The following is a 24,002-nucleotide window of genomic DNA, read 5'->3' as shown; positions in this document are numbered from 1 at the left end:
GTTTAGAGCAGTCCCCAAATGGCAGGGTTGAAACGCAGCGCACACATGGACCGATGCACAGAATGGCTGGCTAGAGGAGTCAGTACCCAGAACAGTACTAAGATGTGGCTGTGACTATATGAAGACTTCCCTCCCTACCCTTCCCACTTTTTTTTTTTAACCCAACTAAGATTTAAGCCTAGAGCACAAATATTTGAGCAGTGACTGGCCATCACAACGCATTGCCGTGGAGAGTAGTTTTAGTCTGGCTTTGCCAGATGAACACAAGTCAACCATGCATTTCCTAAGTAACGGCCAGCTTTATTAACAACTTCTAAGTCCTTCTGAATGGAGCCCGCCTGCTTCCATGAAGGTATGTCCTGCCAGAGGCGAGGACGGAAGCCAGAGCTGCCCTGGAGTCAGCAGACTCACAGGTGCCACGTGGACATTTGGAAAGTGAAGTTCCAAGTGAAGGGCCAAAGGGGCAAGTGGAATCATGGATTCCAGCTCTTAACAAAGGCTCTTTCCTTTCACTTTCTTCCCCACCCTTCTCCATTGGTGGGCAGGTCCCCAGGGTCAGAGAGTCATTGGGAATTAAGTCAGTGTTCTGGATGGTTTCAGAAAGAAAAAAAGCCTACCAAATATCAAGGTAAGGAAGAGCATCTAGGAGAAAGCCCACCAATGACTTTATTCTGCGGTGACAATTTTCCAAACACCATTTTTCTCCAGAGTAGCTGAACTCCAGTCCCTAAAACACATCTTTGTAGTCTGCAATCCTATCAGCCGTAGGAGGACCCAGTATTACAGAGTAACTCATCCACTGGGCAAGAACCAAAGCCACGGCCTCAGAATACAAGGTGATTGAAGGCATCAGAGCAAGCATGTTGCATTAACCCCTGCGTGATGTTTGCTTACAAACGACATACACCTAGCAACTGCATGGACATAGAAAATATTCCAGCCACCTGGTGGGACAGCAAAGAAAAAAGGACAACTGAGATGAAAACAAATCCTACAACTTCACAGCTTCCACGCGGAGATATATCAGCACAAAATCTTCACCCTGAGATTCAGAACCTGGTCTCCACATTCATTGGTTGGTGCAAAAGTAATTGCGGTTTTGGACCATGAATTTTAAATCATTATAACTAGGCTCAACCACATCTTTATTAACCAAAATAGGAACCATTACAATCAACACATTTTTGCCAATGAGAAATAAGTTTGTCTATTCCTGCAGTGTAAAAATCCATGCTTTGGGATTCCACAAATTCTTGGAAAGCATTTTCTGCATCTTGCTGGTTATGGAAGTGTTTTCCCTGCAAAAAGTTGTCGAGATGCTTGAAGAAGTGGTAGTCAGTTGGCGAGAGGTCAGGTGAATATGGCAGATGAGGCAAAACTTCGTAGCCCAATTCGTTCAACTTTTGAGGCACTGGTTGTATGATGTGCAGTCGGGCATCGTCGTGGAGAAGAATTGGGCCCTTTCTGTTGACCAATGCCAGCTGTAGGCGTTGTAGTTTTTGGTGTATCTCATCCACTTGCTGAGCATACTTCTCAGATGGAATGGTTTCGCCAAGATTCAGAAAGTTATAGTGGATCAGACCGACAGCAGATCACCAAACAGTGACCATGACTTTTTTTGGTGCAAGTTTGGCTTTGGGAAGTGCTTTGGAGCTTCTTCTCAGTCCAACCACTGAGCAGTTGTCATATACAATCCACTTTTTGTCGCACGTCACAATCTGATCAAGAAATGGTTCGTGTTGCCTACAAGAAGACGACACTTCAAAACAACAATGTTTTTGATTTGTGGTCAGCTCATGAGGCACCCACTTACTGGAAAAATTTCCAATTTGCTTCAAATGTCGAACAACTGTAGAATGGTCCACATTGAGTTCTTCGGCAACTTCTCATGTAGTTGTAAGAGGATTAGCTTTGATGATTGCTCTCAATTGGTCGTTGTCAACTTCTGATGGCTGGCCACTGCACTCCTCATCTTCAAGGTTCTCATCTCCTTCGCAAAACTTCTTGAACCACCACTGCACTGTACGTTCCTTAGCAGCTCCTGGGCCAAATGTGTTTTCAATGTTGCAAGTTGTCTCCACTGCTTTACGACCCAGTTTGAACTCAAATAAGAAAATTGCTTAAATTAGCTTTTTGCCTAACATCATCTCCATAGTCTAAAATAAACATTAAACAGCAAGTAATAAGTCATTAGGAAAAAAAGTGAGACATGTGCATTAAAATGATGTATAACATAACCACATTTAAGAATGTATTCCAATACAAACAGCAATTACTTTTGCACCAACCTAGTAATATTTGTGGGCCTTGCAATATAATTAGCAAATAATCTACTACACGGTCCTACTACATATGACTCACATGCAGCTTGTACCACAAACAAGCCACCACATGACATCAACACAACCCAAACTTGTCCACCTCAATGAGACAGGTCCTCTGATGTTGCCCTGGGATGTTACAGCAATGTCAAGTTGTCATAAGAATGTCTAAATACTTCCGCTCAGTTTCTGATCGTATCTCTTCACTGTGCAGGAGCAGACAGTTCACAGGCTGTACCATCATTGGGTGTGCTCTGGGGATCAGGCTGGAGCACAAGGGAGTGGCCATCCCATGTTAAGACAGTGTGTGTGTATGTGCAAGGGCCACCTCCTAGTTTCCCATTAGCAAACCCAGCCAGTTTTATAGCTCCAGTAAAAACACGGTCAAGAGGTATCTGGCTAGGCCTTAGACCTGGGCTTTAATTCACACTTTCTAACTGACTCAAGGTATAACCCTTCACTTCCACATGATTAACTTTCCCCTTTGGAAGATGACAGGTTTGTGCCAAGCAGCCTCTGAGACTCAGGCCCTTTCCAGCTCCCAGGGACCATGCTCCCCTCTAGACCACCTACGTGCCCATGACTTCTCAAGTCACATCTCTAACACGGACCTCTCCCAGCAATGCCAGAGCCATGCATCCAGACCATCTCCCAGACACCTCCAGTTTAACCTGGCTGAAATGGTGCTCCGGAGCAGGCTCCCACCCCTTGTCCTCTCCCACATATAAGTTAACAGCAACTCCATCCTCCCAGTTGATCAGACCAAACACCTTGGAGCCATTCTTGATTTCTCCCTGTATCTCACAATCCACTTCTGGCATGTCAATAAAATTCATTTCTACCTGTTCAAATATATCCAAAACATAACTACTTCTTATCCCCACCACCCTGACCCAGTGCTTTGCCTTTTGCTGTCCATTCTTTTACTCAGCAGGCAGAATGATCCTGTTCAATCTCAGGTCAGGCTGCTCCTCTGCTCAGAGGCCTCTAATAGACCCCACTTTATTCCAGAGCCAAAACCAGAGCCCTAACCGGCCTGCAGAGCCCTGCACGCTGGCTCCCTGCAGCCTCTTCCACCTTGCTTTCTACCCTTTGCCTCCTCATGTTCCGTGCTCTGGTCACACTGGCTCCCGTGCACACTGGGCCTTTGCACTTGTTTTCTCTGTCCAGCTTGCTCTCTCATTCCTGCATGATCAGCTTCATTTCCTTCAGGAAGTTACCCATGGGTCTCCCTGTTACCCTAACATCTCAGGCTCCCTGTACCCTACAGTTCATATCCCCCTTTACTGCTTTATTTTTTTCATCCTCATCTACTATCTGTCTCCCCAGCCAGAATGTAAGCTTCGCAAGGGCAGATCTTTGTGTTCCTCACTTTCTATCCCCAGCACCTACTGTAGTGCCTGGCACAAGGTGGCAATGTACTTGTGAAAGGGGGGAAGGATTCTAAGGGCCACTGGTCTGGCTGGTCCAAGGTTCTCAGATTGTCCCCTCTCCACTGGGTCATCAGACCCAGATAGAAAACACCTCAGTGTCTAAGGGTGAGATTCTGGCAGATGGCAAAGAGGGCTGTCACCTGTCTCTGGAGCACCATCTCAGAAGAGTGAGGTTGTGGAGAAGTTTACTCCTCATTCCTTAAACCCTCACCACCGACCTGGCTCCCAAAGCCGCCGCTCTGTACTCTCATCTCTGCAAAGGAAAACAGCCCCTAGGGATGGGGTTTTTAAAACTTAATCCCATGTAAACCCTTCAGCTGTTTACCTGAATCCCATTTAATCTCCTATAGAGATACCTCTAAGTCATCAGCTCCCAAAAAGTCAAAAAAATGCAGTTCTTCTGAAGATGTTTTTATTGCTCTTGCTGCTAAGAAAACAAGCTTTAATTTCTATCAAGAGAAGTGCAGAGCCACAGAGCAATTATTTATAGTCGCCCCCACCCCCACCCTTTATCGAACCACAGGTTCCCCAGAGCATTTGATCTCCAGCAGGCAAAGGGTTTTATCCGCTGAAGTGCTCCTCGGGACAAAGAGCCTCGGCCCCAGCTGCAGCTGCAGTGTGAACCTGCTCCACCTGCCACTTGTCCCCACCAGGGAGGGCATGAAATGCACTCAAAGCCAGAGCCAAACACAAGTGGGATTTTCATGGAGAGGGGGTGAGGCCACGAGGCCAGGCCAGCCACTGAGGGAGGGGGCTTTCATCTCCGCAGTTAACTGAGGTGCCTGTTTTATCTGTCTACATGCAGCCACAGTCTCTCTGGAAGGAACAGGATACCCCAGAACCTTTGGCAAAAAAGCAGCATTTGTAGGCCCCTGGAGCAGTCTTTACTCTGAGAAATCTCCAACATCCCTGACAACCAGGCCCCACTGTTTGCCCAAAGCTTCTGGGGACAGGTGGGCACCGGGAACCCCCTCACCATCTCCTGGGAAGCTTGTTCCTCCCAAGTGCGGTTGGTCCCACTGGGGGTTTATTCCCTTCAAACATCTGAGGTCTCTGACGTCACTGAGTGCCGTGTGCCCAGCACTTCTCAGCTCACCTCATTTAATCACCACAAGCCAAGGAGAGAGAATTAACATCCCCATTTATTAATACAAATGAGGAAGTCCAGGTTTAGAACAGTACAGAAGCCTGCCCAAGGTTACACGGCTTCGGGTAACCAAGAGCAGTTGGATTTGAGCAAAGTGTGTCTGGCTCCAGAAGCTGCACACTTGACCACAGGGCTCTTCCCCCTTGACTCCCACCCCCCACACCCCTTATTTTCAAAACTGATTCCAGGATGCTACAAAAAGGCAGGCTGGAATTTTGCTCTGCATGTCTGATAAGAGAAAGACAAACAAAAATACCGACAGTGAAAACCCTGTGTGTGAATTTTTATTAAGAGTATAATTTAAGTGTCCAAATAAACAGTTGGTGTTAAAATATGTAAATAATAACTGAGGACGAAGCACTTTTTTCCCAGTTATACTTTTAAAACAGCTCAGCATCTCAAGGACAGACATCCTGGAGCATGCTGCTAATAGCTGAGTCTGCACAGGACCTTTCTTCTTGAAAGACAGTCAGACCCCTGCCATGGGATCCCCTTACCCCCAAGCACATCCCAAAGTATGCTGTCTCTGCGTTTCTAGCCTGGTCAGCCACCAAGTCCCCCGACTTTCTCCCCAGAGTAGAGTAATACTCCAGAGCTCTTCAAAAGAAAAGACTTAGGGATGTGAGGAGTCCTTGGAGACGCAGCTGCAAGGGGCCTGAAGGGAGCAGATAATCCAAATGCTTCACCTTACAGGTGAGGACACTGAAGGCTGGAAAGGAGAGCGCCTGGTCGTAGGTCACGGAGCTCCCCCACAGAGCAGCACAATGAACTGTGGATCGAAGCAAGCTTACTGGGTGTGCCCTTTAGGTAACTCAACCTCTCTGCACTCAGCTCAATGGAAAGAGTAGTTGGCCCCGACCTCACACAGGGCTGTTACAGGGGCAGGGAGAGCAGGAGGCATGTGTAAAAGGCTCACTGCTGTGCCTGGCACATAATAGGTGTGAAATGAATGTAGATTTCTGTTTGTTATCATTATTACCAGTATTTTGTGGTTTTCATTGTTATTAATATTAGCAGTTACTAGAAGTACTTTCAAGTAGGACAGAGAACTTATTCTCTGATCTAATCCTCTTTTCCCTAAGGACATGGCTGGAATGCACAGTAACTTGGTCATAATGACAATAACAGCAACTAACATTTAGTACAAGAATGATCTAAAGCTATTAATGAATCCCAGTCACTAATAATACCGAGTTACTCATCTTTACATTTGAAGCATTTAGCCAAAGAGTGTACAAATTGTTTCTCAAATATTTCTACCATCTCCTAAATCCAGCTGAAAAGCTGACCACCTATCACAAAGAACCTAGAAGGACAAGCAAACCTATGCACCAAAGGAAATTTTCTTCTCCTGAAAATTTTACCAATTATTTTAAAATGCAAAAGTTCAGGAGTGGGGAAAGGCTCAGCAGAGCCAGGCTGGCAACCACTCCCACCGCACTGTAAATGCATTTGATCAGCTTTCCTTCCTCACTTCATCACCCAAGATAGACCAACTGCCCCAAAAAGGGAGTTGCGTTTGACAGGAAAGGGAATTCTGGTGTTGTGAGGTTTTGGGATGGATGTCTTTAAGCCAAGCTGGGCCTTAGAATCACCTGGAGATCTTTAAAATAAAAAGATAAAGATAACACATGCTATATATTGTATTTATACACACACACACACACACACACACACGCACGCACGCATGCCAAGCATGGGTTTTTTTTTTTTTTTTTTTTTTTTAAATCTTTGCAGGTAAGTTCAGTCTGAAGCCAGAACTGAGGAACCATCACTATAGGGAGGACAGGGTAGCAAAGGTGCAGTTCAGCAGCTGTGACCACGGGGGTCTATAGAAAGACCTGGCGGGAATGAAGGGTAAACACTTTAAAAACTTAAGTGGACTTCCTCTGGCTGACCGGGGAGAGGTTCAGGAGTAGCCTTGGGCCATCTGGCAGAAGTGAGGGAGGGTGGAAGGGCCCAACCCAACGCCCAGAGTGCTGGACTTCAGCCCTTCCACTCCCTGCTGCACGAGGATGACACACAAGAGTCAACAGCTGGTCTGTATACCAGCAGTGAACAATTGAAATTTGAAATTAAAAACACACTAGCACCAATGGGAGGAAAAAAAAAAAAAAAAACAAAGACAAAAACCCTCAGATATAATTCTAAAAAAAGAATACAAGATTTATATGAGAGAAACTATAAAGCTCTGATGAATGAAATCAAAGATATCAACGGAGAGATTCCCCTGTTGGATTTTAAAAGCAAACTGTCCAATTCTGTTTTGTCCCGATCTCCTTCATAATGACAGTTAACAGAGAAATTCCCCAAACAAAAGTAGCCCCATGATCTGCAGCTACAAATAAGCATCTCTGGGCCTCCACCCCTGTGGGCTGCAGCAGAGAAGGAAGCTCCAAACAAAACACAAGGAACTTGATAGTACAGTTATGTCCCAAATATTGCATGGAACAGATCGATACTGAAAAAGTTAGATTATTCATAGTTTGTCTGAAGTTTGCATTGAACTCGGCCTCCCGGGATTTTGCTATATCTGGCTACCCTTCTCCAAGGCCTCACCGAAGCATGACTTAGAAGAAGGAAAAGCAACAAACCTCTTAGGTGTATATGCAGTGAGTGCTTGACATTTTCCAAAGCCTCTTTCCCCCTACTCTTTTTCTCTCTGGATTTTACTGTATGTCTGAAGGGAAAGCAGGACAAGTCCTCCATCCTCATTAACCCAAGGAGACAAACCAGGCCCCAAGCAACAGAGTGAAGGTCACGTGGGTCGGGAGCACAGCTGGGTTGAATCATTCTTAAGTACACCTATTCAATTAGCCCAGCCAGGCTCGCCCCTGGCTACATTAGCGATAACTGGGGAGCTGCCAAAACAACAATTCTGATTTAGTTTGTCTGGAGTGAGGCCTGGCCATCTTTTTTTAAAAACAGTCTACCATGGAAAAACTTAAAAATACATAAAAGTTCATAAGGATAGTGGACCCCCAGGGACCCAATCGCCCAGGTTCAACAATTACCAACCCATGGCCAATCTTGTTTCACATACCAGCGCTGTCCAGTAGAATTTTCTGCAATGATGAAAACGTTCTATAGCTGCACTATCTAATATGGTAGCCCCCAGCCATGTGTGACTATAGAGCATTTGAAATGTGGCTGATGTCATAGAGAAACTAAATTTAACTTTTTTAAAGTTAATTTAAATAGTCACAGGTAGACAGTGGCTACATATTAGACAGCACAGACCAACGCTCTTGCCGGCTTTTCCCACCATGTTATTCTGAAGCAAATCCCAGGCACATTATCTTATCCATATCTTTTAAAGCTTTCCAAATGACTCCAACATGAAACCACAGTTGGAAAGCAAAGACTAGTGGTCTTAGCCCATTTGTGCTGCTGCAACAAGATACCTGGGACTCGGTACTTTATAAAGAAAAGAAAAGAAAACAAAACTTATTTTCTTACAGTTCTGGAGGCTGGAAGCCCAAAACCAAGGCACCGGCAGGTTCGGTTGTCTGATAGAGGCTGCTCCCTCTACTTGCAAGATGGCGCCTTATTGCTGCACCCTCACCTCGCAGAAAGGCAACCAGACTGGACACTGCTGAGAAGCCTCCTTTGTAAGGGCCTTAATTGCATTCACAAGGGAGGAGCCCTCAGGGATTAATCACCTCTTAAAGGCCCTGCCCCTTAATAGCATCACGTTGGCAACACCTGAATTTTGGAAGGGACACATGTAAACCACAGCACTAGTCAATCAAGTATTCACTATTGTAACACTCCACTTATTTAGAGAGGAGACTTTCAGCAACCTTCTGACCTTGAGAACAAGAGTCTCAACCTTGAGTGTACACTCAAATCACCTGGGGAGCCATACCTACGTCCAGGCTCCACCTCCGGAGATTCTGATGTATCTCTTTGGGGTATATGACCCTTATTTCTCCTCCTCCTCTTCTTTGTCCCACAAGCCTCTCAGGTGATTCAAATGTGTACCCAGGGTTGAGAATCACTGCTCTAAAGTCTTTCTACATAAAGCGTGTTCCACGACCAGCAGAATTGGCATCACCTGGGAGCTGGTAGCACCATAGAATTTCAGGGCCCACCCTAGACTTTCTAAGTCAGAATTTACATTTTAACAAGGTCCCCCGGGGGGATTTATATGCGCATTAAAGTTTGAGATGTACTACTCTAAAACAGTGGTTCTCAAAGTGGTTCCCTGACCAGAGATTTCAGATTACCTGGGAACTTGTTAGAAATGCAAATTCCTGGCCTCACCCAGATCTCTGGGGTTAAGGATGATGAGGCAAGCTATATTTTAACAGCTTGATGCTGTTAAATAAAGTGATGCTGATGCATACTCAAGTTTGAGACCCACTGCTCTGGAGCCTAAAACACAGCTCCATATTACTACAGGTCTATAGCTCCAAGCAGCAAGAAACGATTGTAAAAATAAGTACTTCAAAAGAGGAGCTGAAGTCATCCTCAGGCTCCCACACAAACAATTATACAGAAAATATCTCTTTATAATCCAATGAACGGTGGGTGGGGAGGAATTAAGTAAGCAAGCAACCTGGGGTCCTTTGGTGTAGGGACAAACCCTACACCCCTCACACTTCTTAGAAGAGCACAAGCCAATAAATGTTCATAAAAATGTCCAAAACATTAAACACTTAAGTTCTGTACATTCTCCTTAAAAAGGCAACTAAGTTTACATTTAATAAATATTTCTATTACAACGTTTTACATTTCCTTCAAGTGAAACATAATTGCTTAGAACAGTCTATTGTTCCTAAAAATGTGGATGAACAAGAAGAAAGGTTACACCAGGGTGGTGTGGTAGGGGGGACCCAAGACAATTCTCTAGAGAAATTATTGTTGGGTTTCTTGAGGTCTTGAGTTCTTCTGAGAACTGGAGCAAAACTATGAACCTTCTTCTCGTAAAATGCATATCCAAAACATAAAGAAAATTTTGCATGAAATATCAGAGGATTCAGGGCCCTAAGGCCAACGGGTCTGATGTTGAGGGTACCCATTCCACTGCAGAAAGCAAGCAGAGAACAGAATGGGGCTCGTTGAGGGGCAGAGCCATTCAGACCCAGGCTAAATCCCAGCTTTCTCCCAAACCACCCAAAGCAGAGCCTCAGATTTCTCCTCTACAAAAAAGTAGCCGTAGAAAGGGCAGTTTTATTGTTGCCATTTGGCAAGTAAGGAAAACAAAATCTGTAAAACTGGGGGGCTAGTCGAGGGGAGCCAGTGACAGGGTCAGACTTTCAACCTCAATGGCCTCTCAACTGGCCAGTCTGTCGCCGGGCAGGACGCAACGCTGCCTTTCAGACATCTCCATTGCAGCCAGGTGCACTGTTCCCATCACTACTGTCTAGCTCAGCCTCACCCACCTCTACAGCCTATCTCCTACACGTCCAGATGAAGTCTACCATCCGTGACCACCTGTCCTCTCCCCTGCAGAAAAGACCCATCTCTGCTTGCAAGCCTTATTCCAAGCCTAGAAGAGTTGGCCAGTCCATCTGCTAAGCCTCAGTGAATCCTGAACAGAATGAGCTGCTGAAGGCACTTACTCTGTTTAAACACCCATTCCTACTACTAAAGCATGGACTCCTGGAGCGTAGGGATGCCTGTGATGCATCTCTGCATCCCCAGAGTTAGCCCATGAGCACCTAATGAGGGAGGGCGGGAGGAAGGCACCACTCCCGCCCTCACAGATACCACCCCTGTCTGATTCACAGTGGAGCAGCCTTTGGGCCTTTGTGATGCAATTTTACCCTGGTATTGCTGTGTTCACAGGCAAGTCTGTCTCTAGGACTAAAATTTAAGCACTCTGAGGATGCAAACAACGTTTCCTATCTTTATGTAGAAAGTATCAAGGGCCAGACCCTCCATTTTCCTGAAAATCAAGTTCTTCCAAACAAAGTAACCTAGACCCTAGACAGGAAGGTCTAGGATGAATGCTAATGAGAATGTCAGGAAATGGGGAGCCTAATTCTGCATACCCAACTCCCAGGAACCCCGAATACATTAACTGGACAAACTTCAGGTCCAGCTGCCCTCTCCCATAACCCCCCAGTCCCTCAAACCACACATATTGTCCCCAACTGCTCCCTTCCTCTGTAGCAGTGGGACCCCAGCCAGCAGAGGGAGTGGAGCCTGCAGACACCAGGGAGTAGAAGAGAGAACAAGTAAGGCTGTATTTCAAAATGGTTCTCAGCCAGATGCTCTGCTCTGGGGCAGGAAGGTGCCTGAGTTCTCAGTGTGAATGTAGCTCCTGCCAAGCTCTGAGCCCAGAAGCACACTGCGCAGCGATCGCGAATGCATGTGTGCACACACACACCACACACAGACACACAGCCTCGGGGGCAGCACAGAGCTGACTTTCAGTAACAAGCTGCCTGCACTGAGTCCTAGCAGCCCCCAAAGCCCTGAGCATTGCAACCTATTCCCAGCCTCCATAGGGTGACCCGGCAATAGGCTTCCTCCACTGTAGAGGTCAATGACTCAGAGTCCAGCTCCAGGGACACAGGAAGCCAAAGAGGCAGCCAAAGGGACCCCCACCCCTCAGACTGCACAGGTAGGTAATGCCTGATGCCCTCCTGTACCCAATGCCACATTCACTTCTGACAGTCTGGGGGTGGTGACATGGAGAAATAAGGCACAATAACCTCAGCAAGGCCCCATGCATCACTGAGTGGTTTGTGACCAGGAAGTTCTGTGGCTCTTCAAAGAAGGCCAAGCTGCACTGGAGAGGGGTCCAGGAGGTGGCAAGACCCGGAAGGAGGAGGAGGCAGATTGTTGGGGCAAAGAGGAATAGTTGTGGTATAGCGGGAGGCAACGCAACGAGGAACTCAGAGAACAGATTTTGAATACTGTACACATGTATACAGACTCGCAGCAAAAACACCAACGAGTAAAGGGATGGCGGTGGGGGAGCAAAAGCCCCTTGGTCCTTCTTCCCACTTTTCAGAGTAAAATTCTTTGTGCGTGGACACAACTCTAGTGTGTGTGTTTCCTTCTTTCCTTCTACACAAATGAGATCATAGTATACCTACTATTCCAACTTACTTTGTTAATGCTTTATTTTAACATCTTTCCTCATTAATATATGAAAATAAGCCTAAAGCCTTATAATGCTTGCTTATTATCCCATTATAAGAGGCACTAAATGCCCCTTAGCTGTATACATGTAACTTGTTTCCAATATTCTGCTGTTTTGAGCCTGGGACTTTGTCTCTGCGTTAACTGGGCAGGTTCACCGGTGGGATAAACCTGCAGCAGAATTTCTGGGTCAAGGAAAACTCCCATTTCATTCTCACAATGGTTCAAATGGCATTTACTGAGTACCTACAACATGTAAGGAAGAAGTAAGAATAAAAGAGCATTTATTTTAGTAACATTGAAAATAAGCTAGTCTTGGGGACGTGACCCCAGTGTGAAGAGGCCATTAATTGAGAGATGGGTTAAGGGCATGTCTACTCTATGTTTTTTCTAGTGTGTGTGTGTGTGTGTGTGTGTGTGTGTGTGTACATACATACACATACACATGCATACACCACACACATATGTATATATACATACACATGTGTATGTATGCATATATATTTATAAATATTAAATGTGTAACTTAATATAGGGGTTACAAAACATTACTGCGGAACAGGTAATTATATGGTATATTTAACCCCCAATTTTTACACATCATAAATTCTTTTCACTGTCTTCAGCATAACCCAATGTGTTATAAATTATGTGCATAAAAAATCACCATGCGCGGTTTCAGAATTATCTCCCAGGAGCTGCAAGGATTGTCTGTGGAGGTTAGAACCAAATCAGTCTCTTGTCTCAAGCCCACCCCCACCCTAATACCAACCCCAGCGTGAAGGAGCATTCGCATCAGGCAATAGCTCAGCTCGCTGCTTTCCCAGCCAGAAAACCAGCCAGTAGTAGGAAGAAGGGCTCCCCACTTGAGTTCTGATTTCCTGAAAAGCCACATTCTCACTGCACTCCTACCCAGGCCCCTTCTCTGCCCCCACCCTTTCATCAAAAGTGAAAGTGTTACGGCAACAGCGCACGAGCCCTGGCATCAAAGATCTGCGTTATTCACTGGTTCCCAGAAAAACACTTGTCTGGGACACGGGTTAAGGAGTAGCCAAGAAGAGGTCATTGATCTCTGTCTCCAGGGCTCAGCGGCTTTGGCACGGGGAGGGGCCCAGGCTTTCCAGATGTTCCACTGAAGGCCTGGACCGGTGCCAGGAGAGTCCTGCAGATCTACAAAGGGATGCCTGTTCCCAAGTGTGCACCATGCGAAATCACAAACTCTGAAGAGAGAGCCCTCCTAAGTAGGCAGGGCCTTCAGAGAGACGTGTGGTGACAATCTCTGTCTGCCCTCACTCCCTTCACATCCAGGGCCACCACCTCCAGTGCACCCCCTCCCCCAGCGCTCTCATGCACACACATTTCCCCCACACTACCAGCTCTGGTTTCTATAGCAACAAAGCAAAAGCCAACAGGGTTTGCAAAAGCAGCAAACTTGCCAGCAACCATCCAGAAGGGCGAGGAAAACAGCCTGGGAAATTCTGGCCTCACCCTAGCAATCTGCCCTCAGAGGAGTGCCAGCCCATCAGGGGGCCCGGGCTACCAGGCTAAAAACTGAGCTCTCAGCTCCCCGGGGCATAATTCCTTCCTCTTGCTCCACCCACCCTTCCTGGAAAGGAAAAAGCCAGAGATACACAGAATAATACAGTATGTAAGTTTGCAAGTTACCTGAACAGGGTCAACCCCTAAATACAGCATGCGGATGATTATGTAGCAATAACATGATGACTAACACTACTGATTTTGTCATTCATTGACCGGATATTTATTGACCACCTACTATGTACCAGGCACTATTCCAGGTTGCCAGGAACACCATGATAAACAAGTCAGATAAAACTCTTGCCCTTGGGAGCTCATATTCTAAACAGGCACACAGATAATAAGTAAATAAACAAATAATAGTGTCATAAAGCACTAAATGCAATTTTAAAGAAACAGCTCAAATAACAAAAAATATTCCTAGAGAGTATATTATGTATAAAAATAGAGGCAGAATGATGATGTAGAATGAAAGCTAGACTTTCTATATAATATATATGTGGTGCTTTACTTTCGAAATGAGCATTCACACACATAACTCATTTGGCCATTGCTAACTTTGAGTAAGTAGGGTGAGAATGCATCAGTGTGTTCATTTACCCAAGCAGAAACATGTCTGGAAGCCTGAACACATGAAATGATTTGTTCAAGATCTACCAAGTTCCATTTTACGAATGTCCATGAATCAGACAACCATAGAGAGAATGTAAAGATTAGCCACAAATTAGGGGAAGATATTGCAACATATATGACTGCCTCTGAAACAATGAGAAATACATGAAAACATAGAAAAATGTGTGAAAAGAGTGAACAGACATTTTGGAAGAAAGGTCAAAAACCTGTAGACATATGAAAAGATTCTCAGTATCATCAACAACCAGAGAAATAAAAATTAAAACTATAATGGTACATCACTCACTATACTGGTAGAAATTTAAAAGTCTGTTAATACCAAGTATTCATGAAGACATAAAGCAATGGGACAGTCTGGTGGTAGCATCCATGGATATAATCACTTTGGAAAACAATTTATCATTACCCCGTAAAGTTGAACATACACATACCTATCAAACCATCCATTCCACGCCTAGGTAAATAACTTAAAGAAACTATAGATAAATACAAGTGTGCCCCAAAATACAATATTGTCCCTAACAGCAAAAAATTGAAAGTAACCCAGATGTATATGAATAGGAGAATAAATGAATTTTGTATATAATAATGAACAGCAATAAAAATGAACTGCAGGCACACACACATCAATAAGGATGAACCTCAAAAGTATAATATTGAGTGAACCATGAATTTATATAGGATGACACTATTTAAATAAAGCTCAAAAGCAGGTAAAACAAATAAGATATAGGCGGTAAATATACATACAGATGGTAAAAGCATAAAGAAATGTAAGAAAATAATCAATACAAAATTCAGGATAGTAGTTACCTTTGGGAAAGAAAGAGCAAAGACAAGATCAGTGTCCGGGGGCTGCAAAGGCACTGGAATGTACTTTTTCTTAACCTGGACCATAGGTACATATGACCCATGCTATGTAAGTTTAGAATAAAAATAGTGGGAGGGACTGAGGGAGGCTAAGGCTGATTTAAATGAAACTCCAAGGACCGACTGATTGAAGTGAAACAAATCACAAGGGGTATTTTTTCCTTAAGTCAAACAAAGAAATCATCATTTGTTTTCTAAGGCAAAGAAGCGTGGCGAAAATCTCACGCAGTATCGAAAATGTTAACTCCAAAGGACCCTGGATTGATTTATGTTTTAAAATAAAACCCTTTACATTTTATTTTATGTTTTAAAAATAAAAGCAAAATAGGTACCGCTCCAGGCATGGCCAGGTGTTTCTAGTTGGCCTGGCAGTGGAGTGGCCACAAGGGCCATAATTACAGCCAGGGAGAGGTTGAGAAGCCGGAGGGACGTCTGTAATTAAGCAGGTGAAGTCTGTCTTCCAAGCTCCAGTCGCTCTGCCAGTGGCCCTGGTGACCCCAAACCCACCTATTACAGGCAGTTCTTGACTTTCAACCCTTTAGCCTTCAAACAACACACGGGCCAAACGTGGACGCTCAGCTGTCAGCTGGCACTCACATTTCACGGGAGTGCTTTCTGCCTGCCAAGCAACTGAGCCACCTCCAGAGCTCTGCCATTCTTACCTGGCGCCATTTACTGCAGACGTTCCTTAATTCATTTAACAAATATTGCCTGAGGACCATGTATCCTGGCTCCATGTTAGGCCATGAAGTTACAGCAGAGATTAAAATACACACAGTCTCTGCCTTGATAGAGCTTAGATTCTACAAAAAATGTTGGTGCAATTATTTGAATATTTTATTGCCTCATACACTTTCTTAAAAAATATCAAAATGATAGGTAAGAAAAAAATGAACATGTTGACCCTTGTGGTGAGAAAGAGCGATCTCTTCTATTTAGAGAATAGAGGCTACTAGAGCAAATTGTCAAACCTTTAGTCTCAGCTGGACCCTCCCAGCACTTAAGCAGGTTGACAGACTGCCCAGATGATTAAGTGAAAATTAAAAAGAAAAAATTTTTAAAGAAAAAAATGCTGGAAACATTACCAAAGATTGTGTCTAAACAATGAGACATAATGAGAAGATTTTATAATGCATTTTACTTCTGTGGTAATAGAATCCTCCATTATCATGTTTAACTGAATTATCCAACTTTCACTCTTCTGACTTTCGGGTGCATCTTTAGAAAGCATCACGTGCAAAATGAGGGAACTAACTGCCTATAAACCTGGCTGTTGGTCCTTTATTAGCACAGCCACTATGGATAACAGTATAGAGAGATTCCTCAAAAAATTAAACATAGAACTACCATATGATCCAGTAATCCCATTACTGGGTATACATCCAAAGGAAATGAAATCAGTATGTCAGAGAGACATCTGCACCTCCATGTTTACCACACTACCCATAATAGCCAAGACACAGAATCCACCTCAGTCCCATCTAATGATGAATGGAAAAAGAAAATGTGACATATACACATAATGGCATATTATTCAGCCATAAAACAAAATGAAATCCTGTCATTTGTGGCAACATATATGAACCTAGAGGACATTATATTAAGTGAAATAAGCCAGGCACAGAAAGAAAACCACCGTATGATCTCAGTCGTATGTGGACTCTAAAAAAATTGATTCATTTATTTTATGCAGAATTGGAGTCTTGCTATGTTGCCCAGGCTGGTCTCAAACTCCTGGCCTCAAGCAATCATCCTACCTCTGCCTCTCAAAGTTCTGGGATTAAAGGCCTGAGCGACCATGCCCGGCCTATTTCACATACTTTTTTTCCCTCTGCCTTTTTGTGGTGTAGGCCTTAGGTTTCAAAAATCAATCAATAAATAAGCATTTGCCTTATTATCCTCATTTGGATATATTTATGGAAGTTATGTGTTAGAAAATTCAGATCTTATAAAAGACCATTAGAAGAATGGTCTTCTAATGGAACAAATGGAAACATTTGTTCACTAAAATCCGAAAAAGAACTGCAATTACCCAATCCAGCCCTCCAGCTAATACATGCATATTTCCTACAATATTGTAAAATGTTCATTTGGTCCCTATTTGAACACCTCCAGAGACAGAGCACTCCCTACTTACTGTTCAAGTATATTTAACTGCTGGCAAGCTCTGCCTGTTAGAGGCTTTTCCATGTACTAAACTAAGCTCAAATCTGCCTCCCTGTAACTCCTTAACCCCTCTGGTCCTAGAGCTGCCTAAAGAGCCACAGAGCAAGTTCTACTCCCTCTTCCACTCGGCCACACTTTAAGTTCTTAAAGATATCCACCAGGTCTCACCTACTACTACTAAGGCTCCTGTTCTTCAGCCAAGAATAACTGGCCTGGCTGCCCGGTGGTAACTGTAAAGAGAGATTAGGAAACTTTCTCATTGACTCACACCTGTATTCAGAAAGTCTGCAATCTGAGAATCCACAATCCTTAGCAAATGCTGAATCATAGCACATTAACGCTATCATTGCAATCCACACGAGGGTCAGAAAAAAACAACGATTTGCTCACCTTCAGTGGGCCGATCGGTAGGAGGGCCAGGAACAGAATCCAAGTTTCTGATTTCAATAATGGGATTACTCTCACTACACCTCACCATGAAGGCTAAATTCAGTGTAACCAGTTGGAGGCCTTGTGCCCAGCACTACTGGGGCCCTGCACTAACCAAGGCTCCCATAGACTTCTTCCGTGCCTCTATGGAAACCTGTTTCACACTGGGTTTTGGTTGTCTGTCTCCATGTCTGGTTCCCCACTGGACTGAGAGGCCCCAAGAACAGAGATGGTCCTTGTTCCTAAACTGGTTCTGTGCACTCAGAACTGTAGGATGGTGCTCCAGGCTGCACACTGCCGAACCATGAAGGCAGCGGGAAACCACCGCACTGGGCCAGCTCTGAGCTCTGGGCACATATTACAGAAACCTCTGCTGTTCAGTGGCTTGTGCCCTTGAATGGGGCAGGCAGGCCACAACCTGGACTGTAGTTATAGACACACTATAAATGTGTATGTGGCTGCACAGAAAGACAAAGAGGAGCGTGGGGGCAAATCCAGTATCGTGAACCAGCAGAGATCAACTGGTGGGGTGGGCCAGTGTGGGAAGGCTCCCAGAAGGAGGCAAACTTGAAATCAAATTTTAAAAGGAATAGAGAAGTAGCTGAATAAACAGGGAGGGAACAGGGTATTGTAATTGGGGACTTTGTGTGCATGGAGACACAGAAGTGGCCTTAGAAATCCCCTAATAAGTATCTGGTATAGAAAGCTTAAACATCATGCCCACGCCACTCATGAAATTGATTGTACAGTGGAATATGAAACAAACGATTATCCAAAACAAAGTCAGTCCAAACACCTTGTTTATCTCAATAGTTTGTTTTAAAAGTGACAGCTTTTCCTGTTATTTTCATTTAGTCACACATTCATTTATCCAACAAGTAAAAATTATGTCCCTACTGTGTACGCAGCACCTAATCCTGAACTCTGTCTCTGCATTTCCCCTTCCATATAAAGCAGGGGCAACCTGCCTACCTCAGAGAAGGATCACACAGAGGTAAGTTCTAGCAACGTCCCTGGGTGAGTTATTTTAATTAAAGCCCCAGGAACCAGGAGAAAATTAGCACAGTGGGATCATATTCAAGCACCACTCAATACTTCAGGGTATTTATAGAAAAACAAACACAAAAACAGAAAATTCAATATCCTGACTGGTTGCTTTTAGAAGGGTTACTTAGTGCTTTGTTTTCCTGGTATAAATTGTTTCTTGTTCTCATCTCTGAAGAACACTGATGCTGTCCATTTTGACCTTCTGCAGACGGTTAAAGCCAGAACAGAAAAACCAAGGCCTGGGCATTGCCCAGCCTCCCTGACAACACTGAGTGCATTCTCAACTCCTTTCCCCAGAAGAAAGGACAGGGAGGGGGATGATTCTGTACAGAAAAGGATTCAAAGGCATTGACTTTGAGAGGGACCAAATGGTTGGGAGTTGGGGAAGAGACAACGCTGTACATTTCCATCTTAATTTTCAATCCCATAGAAACTGGTGTCTGCTCAGCATGGGTCAGAGGGGAAAATCTCAGGTCTGACAGTCTTTGGCTACTCAAAGTGTGGTCCAAGGATCAGCAGCAGGGGCATCTCCTGGGAGCTGCTTAGCAATGTGGAATCTCGGGCCCATCCCAGGCCCACTAAGTTAGAATCTGCATTTTCCTAGGATCCCTAAGTGATTCACACTCACACTCTTTAAGCCTCATTTTTTCCCATATGCAAAATAGGGCTGATGAAACCTCCCTGGGAGCTCCACTTAGGCTTAAATAAAATAATCTCTACAGTGATCTGGCTTGAAAAAGTTTGTTCTGTCCTACTTGCCCCTTCCAGGCGCTCAGCTGTGTGCAAATTTCTCTTGACTTTGACCCAGAACAACAGAGCTAGAAGGAGCCTTTTGTGCCTGCCCGCTCTGTGCAGAGCAGGCCATCAGGCCGGAATAGAGCAAGTGACTTGCTGTGGGATGTGCCCTAGCTTGGAAGCTCCTAGAGAACAGAGCCCATGTCTTTTTCATCTTTGTTTCTTCAGCCTTCAGCATGGTGCCTGGCAGACAACAGACTCTCAGTATACGTTTGTTGAATGAATCGGTCAATCAAGTAGTTAACAATTGTGCAGCAGGAACTAAAATGCAAGTCCTGATAACTCACAGTTAGACCTGAAAGTGGATTTAACTCCCCCTGAGTTCACACTTCCTGATATGTTCACAAGAATTCACACTTGGCTAATAGTAGAGATCATGGGTTCCTGTTGCAGAGAACCCCTCTCCCTTTGAGCTAAACATCACCATTATTCTCTTTCTCTCTCTCTCTCTCTCTCTTTCTTTCTTTCTTTCTTTTTTTTTTTTTTTTGAGACTCACTCTGTCACCCTGGCTAGAAAGCAGTGGCATCATCATAGCTCAATGCAACCTCATACTCCTGGGCTCAAGCGATCCTTGTGCCTCAGCCTCCCAGGTAGCTGGGACTACAGGCACACACATCACCATGCCTGGATTATTTTTCTATTTTTTGTAGAGATGGGGTCTCGCTCTTGCTCAGAGCTTGTCTCAAACTCCTGGCCTCAAGCAATCCTCCCACCTCGGCCTCCCAGTATGCTAGGATTACAGGTGTGAGCCACCACGCCCAGCCACCATTATTTTCAATGTCAGGAAGCAGACACACTTGAAGCACTGGCAGCTGGCTTGCCCGGCTTAGCTGGGCAGAAGTACCAAAGCTAGTGAAGCCACTCAGTCTGTGGAGACTGACAAGCCTGGGGCAATCTCCAGCAGATGCTAAATGCTGGATAAAGTTGACACCGAAAATGCCACGGGGGATTGTCCTTCAGGCCAGGTGTGAGCAGGCTCCCTGGAGTGAATGCTGAGGGGTCTTGCATCACCCGCTCTGCAGGAGTCCAGGCCACCTACCACCTGCCTCTGCACGGCAGGAGCACTCGGTGACAGGCACAGTCTGAGGGAATCCCTCATTTCAATGTATCCCTTTACATATTAGAAGTGTCTGTCAAGCAATAAGTAAGTGGAGAGGATTATTTCTGGAGTTCCCTGTCCTTAGACATGTTGTTCTACAGATTCAGTGAGTCACTCCTCTCTGACAGGGTTTTCCGGAAGCTGTTGTAGCCTCTGGCCATGGGCAAGTCACTGTCTCTAAGTGTATGGGAATAGTCACATTTCCATCTAATTCTTGTCTTTTTTTTTTTTTTTTTTTTCAGAATTTCTAAGTAATTTTTTAAATAGCTCAGACACACACATGGGGAAGAAAAGTAAAATGATAACCTCAGCAAGAAATGTTCCCTGCTTTTCAGATTCTCCCTTTGCCTTCGCAGGGACAACCACTGTTCTCAGTGTGTTATATAGCCTTGCAGAGCCAGCCTGTGCGCACACACACACACACACACACACACACACATGCACACAGACACACACACGCACACTTGAATGTCAGTCCCATCAGAGCAGCGAGGATTTCTGTTTTTATTGTTCACTTCTTTGCCCCCAGCACGGAGAAGAGAACTAGCATACAGAAGGTACCCGATAGCTATATGTTGAATGAATGAATGTATAACTTATACGTGTTCCGGAAAAGTTCAAATTTTGGTCAGTCAAGTCCCAGTTCCCCCCATTATTTTATCTCCTGTTTGGATGAATCTTCAGTAGGCAATGGCTCTGTTTCCCCAACCAAGGAAAGAGGATAACTGTTACTATCTGACTGTCAGGGTTGCCATGTGGATCTAACGAGATTGGGTGGAGGTGTTAGTGGCTACCATTTATTGACTCTCTACTCAAGGGAGAGCCCTCACATGGCAGGGAGGCTCCATGGTGGCCCTGCTGCCCCTTGTCCTACCAACAGCTACCCAACAGCTAAAACACACTATACCAGGGCTTGGCATATATTAGATTTTAAAAAATGATGCTTCCAACTAAAGAAACTGTGGATGAGAGGGAGACAGAGTAGCTGGTTTGGAGACATTCATTCTCACCTGTGTGCACATGGGCAAATGTTCACCCCTTCCCTGGCCCCCACAAGCTCACACCAAAGGTTTATAATAAAAGAGGAGGATAAAAGCCCCAGTGTTAACATCTCGATTAAAGATGGTAAATGCACTGGATTGTGAAAATGGGAATGTTTCAACAAAGCTAGGTAACAAGGAAAATCAATAAAACTGTTAGCACTGGCCAATTACAACTGGATAAAAGAATAAAGTAATTGGTCCTGAAAGACAACTCTCTAAATTGGGTTAGATACATGGAAATACCCTTTTCTTTTAAGCCAAATCATGAGGACATCAACAACAATAAATGATTAAATTACAGGCCACTTTGACCCGGTATGATCTGAACTGCAAACAGGAATTTCCTGAAACAATCTTTATGGGGCACAGAAATGATATATAGCAGGACAACAGAGACAGAATTGGAGAACCTGTGAACAAACATGGGACCCATTTCTTAACTAAGGATCTATTCTAAACCCACCCTTTCTGTAAGCTTATTTCTTCAACATGACGATTCCTTCTTCAATTACTTCATTAGTAAGACAGGCACGCAAGTCAACAGGAAATATACATCTATGCTCCCATAATGGCAGAGGGGAAGGAGGCTCTGCCCTCCAAACACTCAGGATTCAATTCTGTTTTTCATCTGCTAATGGCTGGCATTTGGTGTTGTTAACCGTGGATGATTCATTTCAGAGGAACTGCTGTGCATCTAGAGGCTATTTGAACGGAAATGAGGGTTTCTTGGCTTATTTCTCATCAAGCATTTTAGCAATGTCTCTTTGTGACATTATAAACTCCTTAATGGGGGCTCAATGTTTTCAAGCTGATTCCCCTTGTCTCACGTGGTGCATATGGTCACTTCTAGGAACAAGCAATGATTCCATTAGGACAATGCCAGAAATCTGGAGAATAATGGGCCTGCTCCCCGGGTCTGAGTATCAACGGCAGCAAGTAGTTATGCTGGGGGTGAGGGGTAAGGTGAGGGTATATCATAGGATCAATGTTTTTGAGCATTTGGATTTTGTTATTTTGTTTTTTTCTGGACTCCACGTACCACTAGGGCATCTGACATGTCCATGCATGTATGGGCAGCCTGTGGGATGAGCAGGACTGGGATCTCATTGCCTAAAGCACATCACAGGAGAGAGACATCAGCACCGCAGAGCTGGTGCCCAGCTTTGAAGGCCCTTGTTTGGGAAGCTGGGGGCTCTCCCTAACCTCTCAAATAATGTTTCTTATTAGAGACTGAACCGAACTTGAAGAGAGAAAGCATGGGAGTGTCTGGGCTTGATTTGAGGACACCTTACAAAGGCTGGCGAGGAGGAGAATGCAGAGGATGGCTGAGTGATTACCATGGGACTCTATGAGATTGCTAAGTGAGAAAAGAGAGAATGCAGAAGAAACCACAAAGGGATGCTGTACCTGAGCTGGACCTTCTAAATGTCTCATGCACAATTGTAAAACGTGCTCCACCCAATGTCTTGAACTTCACTAAACTAGACCTAGAACCCTCCTCCTCTGATACAGTTTGGATACTTGTCCCCTCCAAATCTCATGTTGAAATTTGATCCTCAATATTGGAGGTGGAGTCTGAAGGGAGGTGTTTGGTCATGAGGGTGGATCCTCAGCGACATCCTCCAGTAATGGGTGAGTTCTCCCTCTATTAGTTCCTGGGAGAACTGATTGTTAAAAAGAGCCTAGCACCTCCCTCTTCCCTCTCCCTCTCCATTTTTTCCTCTTTTCCTCTTTCCCACTCTCCCTCTCTCTTTCTCTTTCTCTCTCCCTTTCTCTCACTTATATCATGTGATCTGCACACACCAGCTCCCCTTGCCTTCTGCCACAAGTGGAAGCTTCTTGAAGCCCACACGAGAAGCTGAGCAGATGCCGGCATCATGCTTCTTATATAGCCTGCAGAATCATTAACCAAATAAACCTCTTTTCTTTATAAATTATGCAGCCTCAAGTATTCCTTTATAGCAACAGAAATAGACTAAGACATCCTTCTTGGAGGTCAGGGTGGGAGAGAGACCTTGACCATAAAGTCACACCCAGAAAGAACTGCCTTTGACCTTCAAACACAGATTAATCATTTAAGGCATTTCATTTTCTTGTTTGCAAAGCATGAAAATTTCTGCCCGCAACACTGATCACTGTCTTTGTTTGAATGCTCTTAGAGAGTAAAAACTGCATCCATTTAATTTATCCTGCCTATCCAGTCATATCCAAAAATAAGAGCTTCAAAGCTATCTTGATGACATGATTCCCTCTGCTCACAATTGCCTCTCCACTTCTTGCTCGCCAATTCAGCCTACCTATTCTTTCCTTTCCAGCCTAAGCCCTGCCTCTTCCTTGAAGTTTTCCTGTGTTATTCCCATTTGGAGAACTCTTGGTAATAC

General features: G+C 44.5%; 1 protein-coding gene and 1 pseudogene across 2 annotated transcripts in view; both read right to left on the bottom strand.

Moving 5' to 3' along the window:
* PRKCE (protein kinase C epsilon) overlaps positions 1–24,002 on the bottom strand; it is a 462,687-nt gene that overhangs the window by 262,519 nt on the left and 176,166 nt on the right. The window lies entirely within an intron of this gene.
* On the bottom strand, positions 1,149–2,153 carry LOC123636629 (annotated as a pseudogene).

This window comes from Lemur catta, chromosome 4 (genome assembly GCF_020740605.2).
Source record: "Lemur catta isolate mLemCat1 chromosome 4, mLemCat1.pri, whole genome shotgun sequence".
Taxonomy (NCBI): Eukaryota; Metazoa; Chordata; class Mammalia; order Primates; family Lemuridae; genus Lemur; species Lemur catta.
The sequence above is the reverse complement of the archived record's forward strand: the minus strand, read 5'-3'. Positions and strand labels throughout refer to the sequence as shown.